We start from the raw sequence: 9,632 nt of genomic DNA, 5'->3' as shown, positions 1-9,632 counted from the left end.
ACCATAGAATACAAGCTAGATGGATGAAGTGGAAGAGTGCATCACGTGTGTTGTGTGATCATTTTATGCCTTATTCATCCTCAGGTGTGTGTTTAAATTTGTGTGTCTGGTTATTTGTGATTATGTGTGTTAGTTGATAATCATGTATGTAAGCTATTCTTACACTAGGTACACTAGTTGAGCTGGTGTTCCTGACCAATAAAAGCCAAACACCTAATTACCTAGCTTTTTAATTAAGAGAATGTCAACTAGTATACTTTTTTGTCAATCAGAATTCCTAATTTACCCTTAGTGAAACAAAAATTGAAACTAATCAACCTCCCTCTCACAGTACAACCCACCCTGCGCTGCCAACAACTCACCCAACCACCACGCACCTCCATCGAAGCTAATATTTTCACCGGAGAAACCCCATCAAATTCTCTCGCTTCCTACTTTTTCCTTTCTCCTCTTCCATTCTTAGCTTTACATGGTACCTGAGAATGATTGACGACAACTCCGACCTTCTGATCTGCAGTCACCGATCTCAGATCGAAGCGTAGAAGTGTCCTTCTCCGGCGTAAGGGAGGAATAAAATTAAAAATAGGAAGAGGAAGGGAAAAAGGGAGATAGGTGAGGGGTAGATGGGTGCGGTGGGGTGGAGGTTGAAGACCCAGAACGAGAATCTGGGTTCTGTGTTTTATTTAACTTCTCTTTTTTAAAATAAAAAAATATATATTTTTTTTGAAAAGTTAAGGATTAGGGACTAAATAGGAAGATGGTAACTCAAGTGCCAACATGTGAAATATAAAAAGAAGAAACCCAGATGTCATGTGCCATTTGTGGGGAACACCAGCTATCTTGTGTGCCCGGTACCTAGAAAAATTTCTCCTTTGAAAGTAACATTTGTGGTCAGTTAATTAATGGGTAAGGAGGAGGAAAAAAAATTAATGGTAAGGAGGACATGGGGTATGGTTAAATTAAGGGATGTTATATCTACACACCTCATTTTACTTCTCACACACCTTTTTAATTTTCGGTCGTCGAATCGGATGAATTGAAGAAAATCAACGGACTGAAATTATCAAGGGGTGTGTGAGAAGTAAAATGGGATGTGTGGATAGTAGACGCCTAAATTAATGAGGGTCTGGGTGTATATTAACGGGGTTTGAATCATAAATTGTCTGTGTGGATGTGCAGAATGCATGGCCAACCAAAGAGGTTTTGCCACTATTTCTTACCATAAACGGATGACATTAAATAAGGTCATGGCGGACCAAAAAAGTTCATGTAGTAGCAATGTTCTAAAAATCACCAGGCGCTAGTCTTGTCCGAATAATAAAGAAGAAACATATGACAAGTTCATCAATAATCATTTTCAGTTTTATTGAAATTTGGAATACAATTTCGACATTAATAGAAAAGAAATATAGAAATGCATCACTATACAGTATATCAGTATCTTAGTACTTTGGATTGGCAGGGTCTGTCCATGGATTGCTTTTGAATGTTCAAATTGGATCGTATAAATGTGTATATGTGATAATTACATGATTTGTTGCTTGCAGCATGGATGCACGAGAGAATACGAGGTGCTCGATATTGCCATCTTCTTGAGATAAGAGAATTCCCATACATGTGATGATGCATGTCGATGCCTTCTGCAGTGATGGTACGGGCCGTCCAAGGATTAGGAAGTAAGTTTTATTATGACTTTCTGTTGATGAGGCTATGATGCATTTTCATTCTGAATTTAGTTGTTATACTCTTTTAAACGACGGTGTATGATTAGCTGCAAGGTTGCAGCTAACTATTTTGGTCTCTTCCCAATTCAAGTTGTATAAATGTACGTTTCAAAATGTTTCTAAATTTATTTTTTCAATTTAGTTTCCTTTCAAGTGAGACAGAAACTCCTTATATGTTGCTCGATTTATTGTTGTTTCAGAATCAAGGCCTTACTGTAGCTCTAAAAGCACTTAAGTTGGCAGGTGTCCACGGAATTGCAGTTGAGGTTTGGTGGGGAATCATAGAGCGTTTCTCTCCTCTTGCATATGATTGGTCTCTATATGAAGAGCTTTTCAAACTGATTTCTGACTCAGGTTAGGTTTTTTGTAGTTGCATGTTGCCTTGTCTTTTCACTCAACTGTTAACTCTTCTTCTAGCAGAAAATGGGGTGTAACTCTTCCACTTTGGATCATAGAGGTTTGTCTTCTTTGATATTTTGAAATCCCATTTGAAGTTATTTGTCTGGTACAATGCACATGGATGTATTGGAACGCTTAATTTACACGGTCATACTTTAAGAAACATAACCCATTTGGATGACTAGAGATAATATCAACGTTTCTTCAGTTTCCTACTCTGCAACATGCTATGGTACCGTGTTCCCCATTAGCATACTTGATTTTAGCTTTGATGTGCATAAAAATTTTATCTTTGCAAAGGGATGTGACAGAAAAACAATAGTTTGGCCTTCATTACGCGCCCATTAGTTTGAATCCTGAATTTAGATAAAGAAGTTGACCTCTTCTGTTTTTTTTTCCTCCCAGATTGGTGATCAGAATAAGCATATATATTATTGGGACCAAAATAGATTTTCCAATGATGATTATCTTACACTCGGAGCTGACCATGTTCCTCTCTTTTGCGGCTGGACTGCACTCCAATGTTACCAAGATTTCTTGTCAAGTTTTGCTAACAAATTTGAATCCTTAATTGGAACCGTGATAGAAGAAATTAGTGTTGGCCTTCTGGTGAATTTAAGTATGTTACAGTTACACTAGAACTAGAGTATGAAACCAGTCCAATGATTTCTTATGCAACATTGTTACATTGCTCACACAGATATCCTGCACATCCTTTTGGTGATGGTAGATGGAAGTTTCCTGGAATTGGTGTATGTTAAAAATCTTTCATTCCTCAGACGGAAATTTGGTTGCTATTGAATTTTACTATTTACAACCTTGTTCCTTTTAGGATGGGTGACCTGAAGATGGCTGCACGCAGGGAAGGAAAACCTCAGTGGGAAGAGAAGGGACCACAAAAGGCTGGCTGTTACAACAGTCTCCCATCTGAAGTTTCTTTCTTTGGAGAGGGAGAGGAAAGCTTTCTTTCTGATTATGGGTGTTTTTTCTTTGTATGAAACTGATGAAAGCAGCTTGCTTAATTATTTCCCATGAAAAATTTCTGCATAGCTAAAGCCTAGTGTAAATTGCATGACATAATTGCTTTTATCGTTCTGTTCATGCACATTTCATCCTCGAACTACCACTTAGAATAAAATGCAAACGCTGAATCGAAGTTGTGTTTCTTTAGCCATGCAACATTTCTGTGTAGGTGCATGTAAACAACATGGGCCTGCAATACATAGTTTCAATCTTTACTGGAACTTTTCTTATAACTAACTCTATTTGCTTCTAGGGGTTGTACTTGCAGACTGTTCGCTACTTAAGTCTTAACTAGTCTTACGCAACATGAGTAGATATGTTTTAATGATTTAATATGAAGTCATGACAAGGGAACGGGTTTTTAAGAAACTGCACTAAATTAATGCAATTTGTTTAAGAATGAAAATGCATTGATGCTTGTCTTCTAGAGAGAGAAAAAAAATCATCATAGGATTTACTGGTTAGTGAACTAAGGATATGGAGTATAAGTGGAAAATTAAATTATATTATGGTTCTTTTTCATACAATAACATGATTAAACTTATTGGAAAACACTATGGAGCTTGGGTGATCTGACAGTGGCTTGCCCTGTTGTAGGAATGGTACAGTGGTAGGTTGCTCCATCATGCAGATGATATTCTTGCAAAGGCAGCTAAAATTCTGAAGAAATATCAAGAAAACAAGCAAACTTCAATTATATTGGCGTCTAAATTGGTGGAATATATTGGTGGTATCAGGCGATAGCACACCCTGCTGAACTTACAGCAGGATACTACAACACTGCTGTTAGAGATGGTTATGATCATGTTGCTTCACTTTTGTCTCGTCATGGAGCTACTTTGTATGTTCCGTAAGATTCTAAGTTTTAAGGTTCGGACTGGAATTTTTTCATTGTCCAACCTGATAATTAGGGGTTTCTTAGACATCCGCTTGATTTCAAATGTATCTTTTCTACCAAGTTCACATACTAAATATCTTACTACAGCTGTTTAGAAATGATGGATGGTGATAACCCAGCATCCTGTCGTTGTAGCCCAGAAGGATTTACTCCCAACAGGTACGAGGCCTGTTGACAAATAATGCTTCCTTAGGTTGTTGCTTTGTTGGCACTTATTTTGGACTTACTTTAGATATTTTTTGTATAATTCAAGCTTTTAAGTTAGGTAGGACTAGCCCATGCGGCTGTTCTTGGCACGGCAGGTCATGCAGGGGCTCTGGGTTCAACATGGGTTCAACATGTGTTTCAAAGAAAAGGGTACATTTGATCTGGAGATACCGATGAACGATTTGATAGGGTAAATTCATCCTTTGCTCAATAACAAAAGCAAATTTCAGGTACCATTTATTTATGTTAGACATTATTGGATATTGCAAAAATCATATAACTAGAGACGCATGGCTTCTGATAGCGTTTAATAGTTAACCACTTTTTCTTTTGCCCATTCTGTCCTGCATATTCACACATTTGCTTTTCTCATGCAGTTTCGTTTATTGCAAGTACATGCTAACTGTTACCATTCTCAGGCCGAAGTAGTAAGATCATTTACGTATTTCAGAATGAATAATAAGATCTTTAGGGCTGAAAATTGGAGTAACTTCGTTCCTTTTGTTAAAAAGTTGATCACAAAAGCAGCCAAAAAACCTAACTTACCAGTATGTTTATTGAACTACCTAGAGGAGCAGCCTCACTGCCCTATAACTTTTTGTCAAGGGCATGTGTAGAAGTTTGTAACTTACTAATATGTTGACTGAAATAACTTTGTGTTCCCATAACAGGCGTTCTTGAGCTGGAAGTGTAAATTTTTGAAACATATTTGGTTAGCTGTAGAAATTGAATTCTTTACTACCAAATATGGGAAGAATAATTGGAATTGCAATTTTGGTACTACTAGTCTCATTGCATTGACAAATCTAGGTACGGCATTTCAATTTTAGGAATATCGTCATATGCTCATATTTGTCACTATGAGAAAATAATGTAGTCATTGCAGATTGAAAACAACAATAAGAAAATGGATCCGAAAATATAGAGAACAAAACGAACTAAGAGTTCACTCCTCCACGGTCCTTCAAGTACTTAGACTTGATTTTGGTGAGTGTGATTGAGGCATCTTTCATGTTAATCCTTTCTCCCGGCAATGCTACAGAGTAAGCTAAAGCTAATCTCATAACGGATGATAAGCAATCCCTCCTGCTCACGAAATCACCATCTTCCTCCGCCCCAAGTATATCGACATCCACAACTTCAGCTATTGCAGTATCTGGAAATAATGAATCTGCAATCCATTGCCTTAAATCCATTTCCCCAACAAACATCTGATATGTTGGCTTCCTTTTTGTGAATGTCTCCATGAGTACAATACCAAAACTATACACATCCCCTCTTGTCGAAACGCTTCCTTCCATCCCAAACTCTGCAAAATTTGTATGTGAATTTAGTTATATATGATAAAAAGAAAATTATAACTCATGAGACCAACATATACAAAATTGAGAAAATACATTAGCTGGAGCCATATATCCAACTGTGGCTAGGGTCATGGTTTCTGTCATCAAATCTCCACCGTTGATGAGTCTTGCAATGCCAAAATCAGCAACATGTGCAACCATATCATCATCGAGTAGTATATTGCTTGGTTTCACATCACAATGAGCGATAGGTATCGAGTAACCATGATGAAGATATTCTAGTGCCAATGCAACATCTTTCATTACGTCTAACCTCTGCAGGATAGTCATGGATCGATTTGGAGAATACAACCACTTCTCTAGGCTTCGATTTGGCATCAATTGAAGTATCAGGGCTTTGAAATCAAGTTCATCGCAGCAACTTATGATTTTAATAAGATTTCGGTGACGGATATTGCTTAGCATTTCACATTCCTTATCAAAACTCTTGAATGCCCCTTCTAGCTGTAAATTGAAAACCTTGACGGTGATATCTATCCTGTCTGAAAGTGTTCCTCTGTATACTGAGCCAAAACCCACCATGCCTAGTAAGTTACTCTCATGAAGTCCATTTGTTGCCCTTACAAGTTCTAGGCGCGAAACTCTTCTCCAAAGAACTTAATGTAGTGAGGCAGTTTCTCTTACGACTTCGACATTCCTTTTCTTGCCTGGTATCAGAATCAATGCAGCCGCTGCGAGGAGTATTAATGATATGACCCCTAAGATGATATATTTAGCTTTCCTCCAATTTGGCTTAACTTTTGGTCTATTTTTGCACAGTGGAACATGGAGTCGGGAAGCACCGCAAAGTGCAGTGTTAGATACAAATGAATCAGTAGAGAATTTTTCGAAAGGCCCTCCAGTTGGAATTTCTCCTTGGAGTTTGTTGAAAGACAAATTCAGATGCTTGAGATACAAGAGTGCTTCCAATGATTTTGGGATCACTCCAGATAGATTGTTGTTGGACAGATCCAAGAATTCTAGGCTTAGCAAGGTTTTAAATGAACTAGGAATAGGGCCTTCTAAATAATTGTTTGCCAAGGACAAATTAATCATATTTAGAAGACCCCCAATGCTATCGAGAATGTTTCCGGAGAAATGGTTATTTGATAAATCCATATCCACCACATCTCTCAACTTTCCGATGTCTTCTGAGAGTGGTCCAACTAGAAATTTGGATGACAAGTTTAGGTACAATATATACTTGAGTTCCCACAAGGAAGATGGTATTTTAGAAGTTAACAAATTGGACCTTAACGAGAAATTTCTTAAAGCTACTGCCAAAGTACCCAAGCAGGAAGGAATAGAACCAGAGAGCTGATTACCACCCAAATCTAACTCGGCTAGGTTGTTTAGTTGACATAGTTCATACGGGATATGTCCTTGTAGTTCGTTATCATACAAATACAAACCTTGGAGACTTTGTAGCCCTTGTATTGAATTTGGGATTGCTCCACTCAACTGATTGTTTCCCAGGTCTAATGATATCAAGCTGCTCTAGTTGCCAATATTAACTGGAATGTTACCCCAGATTTTGGAACTTCTTAAATCAACATCTAGGAGTGACGTAGAGAGATTCCCACGAGAAGCTGGTAAATGAGTTTACACTCATGTCTAGCCTCCTGAGCTTGGAAGCATTGGAGAGGTTAGGGAGTAGTCCGGCCACGAGGTTATTTCTGGCTACATATAGGTGTTCTAGGTCTGGAACGTTAAGACCTATGTTTGCTGGGTGGCCACCTGATAGCTGATTGATAGAAAGCCCTATTACTCTTATCTTGGAGTTATTGAAGAGTTTGAATGGGATTACGCCATTGAGATTATTAATCTACAGTCGCAAAAACTCTAATTGTGGAAGATCACCATTCTCATCCGGTATTGTACCTGTCACAATTTTAGCACGTTTGCATTAACTTTGTAAATTTAGTTTAACTAAAAACTAAAAACAAAATGATTGTAAAACTTCCCCAAATTAATTACCTTCTAAATTATTGTCGTTAAGACTAATCATTGTTAAGTAGGTCAAATTGCCAAGACTTTTGGGTATGCTTCCAAGGAAATTGTTAGACGCTAATGAGATTTCACGAAGCTCTTTGCATTGCCACAGTTTGGAGGGAATCAGACCGCCAAGCTGGTTTTGAGCCAAATTAATTCGTCGAATACTCAAAAGATGCTTGCACATACTGTCCGGAAGATTGCCACTCATGTTGTTCCCGAATAGAGCCAAACTAACCAAAGAAGATATTTTGAGGACATGCAGAGCTTTTTAGGGCATTGTCCTGCACAAACAACTTCTCCAGCTGACCTAAACTGCCTATCTCGTTCGGAAGTTCTATAAAATCAATCCATGTATATTGTTAAAATCATGTATACATATATTGAAGCAGCTTCTTAGTGGGAATCTCGTTGTACCGTAGCAAAAGTGGGATACATTCTAAGGACCATGTACTCACTATATAGGACTTTTTTTTTGTTCTAGAATATGAGAATCTTACACGGTAAATATATGATCCTATGATAATCCTCTCATCTCATTTTTGGCTGAAGTTGAACAAGATCCCAGCTAAGAAGGGGCTTGTATGTATGTATGTGTGTGTGTGTGTGTGTGTGTGTACACACACACACATATATATGTAACAAAACCTAATATATGTGGCAAAACCTAGGTAATACAGTATACCTTCGAACTGGTTGTCGTCAAGGTCTATGCCCTTCACCATTGTTAAGTTGCCTATTTCTCTGGGTATGCTACCTAATATGTGCATGCATTCCAACAAAAAAGAAGGAAAAAAAAATGAGATGATTGCTATACATCTTATATATAGATGTTAAAATGAAACAAAGACGTTAAAATGTAATCATGAAGCAAGCAACATTAATTTATATTCCTAGGTGGTTGGTAATGGTGCTACGTACGTACCTGATAGTTGGTTCCTGCTCAGTCCAATTTCTTTGAGTGCAGATAAGTTGAAGATAGCAGTGGGTATGAAGCCAGAGAAGCCATTACCATACAATCTGAAGGTTTGAAGTTTAGCGAACGACCCAAACCACGAAGGAATGGTTCCCATAAAGTTGTTGTTTCCAAAGTTAATAGCCTTCAACCGACGCAAATGAGACAGTTCTTGAGGTAGGGGACCATGAAAACTATTATTCTCAAGGCCCAACTCAACGAGAAATGAGAGGTTGCCTAGATGCGGAGGAATAACCCCTGCAAGACCCATATACGAGAGATTTAAGGCTGTGACTCTGTGGTGGTGAGCAACGCAGGTAACGCTAATCCAGTTGCAAATGTCGGAATTGGAGGCAAAAGACCAGTTGACGGTCAAGATGTTTTGAGGGTCACTAGTGATGTGAGCTTTGAGAGCAAGAAGCGCAGACTGATCTGTGTTGAAATTGGTATGAGCTATTGCTAATGCACCTACAGTAAAGTAATTAGCCATAATCATCATATAGATATAACACAAGCAGTGTATCATCGACAACATTCTCGACAGTAGTAAACAACTTCTCTCCATACACATTATATATATACTCCCCTTAATTGTAGTAGTTTTCGTCTTTCGGTTTTAATTCGATGGAAAACTTGAACTCATTACATTCACATAAATAGGGAAACAAGATGGTGTTACCAAGACTTGTGCACGACTTAGGCTTGCCCGGCTTCTACTTCGAAGGGAGGAGACTTAGACTTCGAACGAAGACCAAACATCATCATTGAAATTTAACAATATTGGTAATTTGTGCTGCACAGCTGGAGATGCCCAAATGTGGAATTGTAGTCTTCAGTTCACACTCGATCAAAACAAACATCATAGACTTGTGATCTCTACAATGCATTAAAAAAAAGTATGTTCAAAATTTCTTGTTTTCTTGATAATTAAGGATCCGTTTGATAACTATTTCGTTTTAATTTTTATTTTTCCATGCTTATTTTTTTGAAAACTGAAATTTTGTTTTGTAACTACTTTTAATTTTATTTTTTTTAATGAAAATTGAAAAATAAAGGCTAAACATTGAAAACTCAAGAAAGTAGTTACCAAA

At 37.7% G+C, this 9,632-nt stretch overlaps 2 pseudogenes; one reads left to right on the top strand and one right to left on the bottom strand.

The window, feature by feature from the left end:
• The first annotated feature begins 1,548 nt into the window (after positions 1-1,548).
• Positions 1,549-4,932, top strand: LOC137714442 (inactive beta-amylase 4, chloroplastic-like; annotated as a pseudogene).
• A 257-nt stretch (positions 4,933-5,189) lies between these two features.
• Positions 5,190-9,076, bottom strand: LOC137714731 (probable LRR receptor-like serine/threonine-protein kinase At3g47570; annotated as a pseudogene).
• Positions 9,077-9,632: the final 556 nt, after the last annotated feature.

This window comes from Pyrus communis, chromosome 14 (assembly GCF_963583255.1).
Source record: "Pyrus communis chromosome 14, drPyrComm1.1, whole genome shotgun sequence".
In the NCBI taxonomy this organism is placed as follows: Eukaryota; Viridiplantae; Streptophyta; class Magnoliopsida; order Rosales; family Rosaceae; genus Pyrus; species Pyrus communis.
This window is presented reverse-complemented; position numbering and strand designations above follow the sequence as displayed.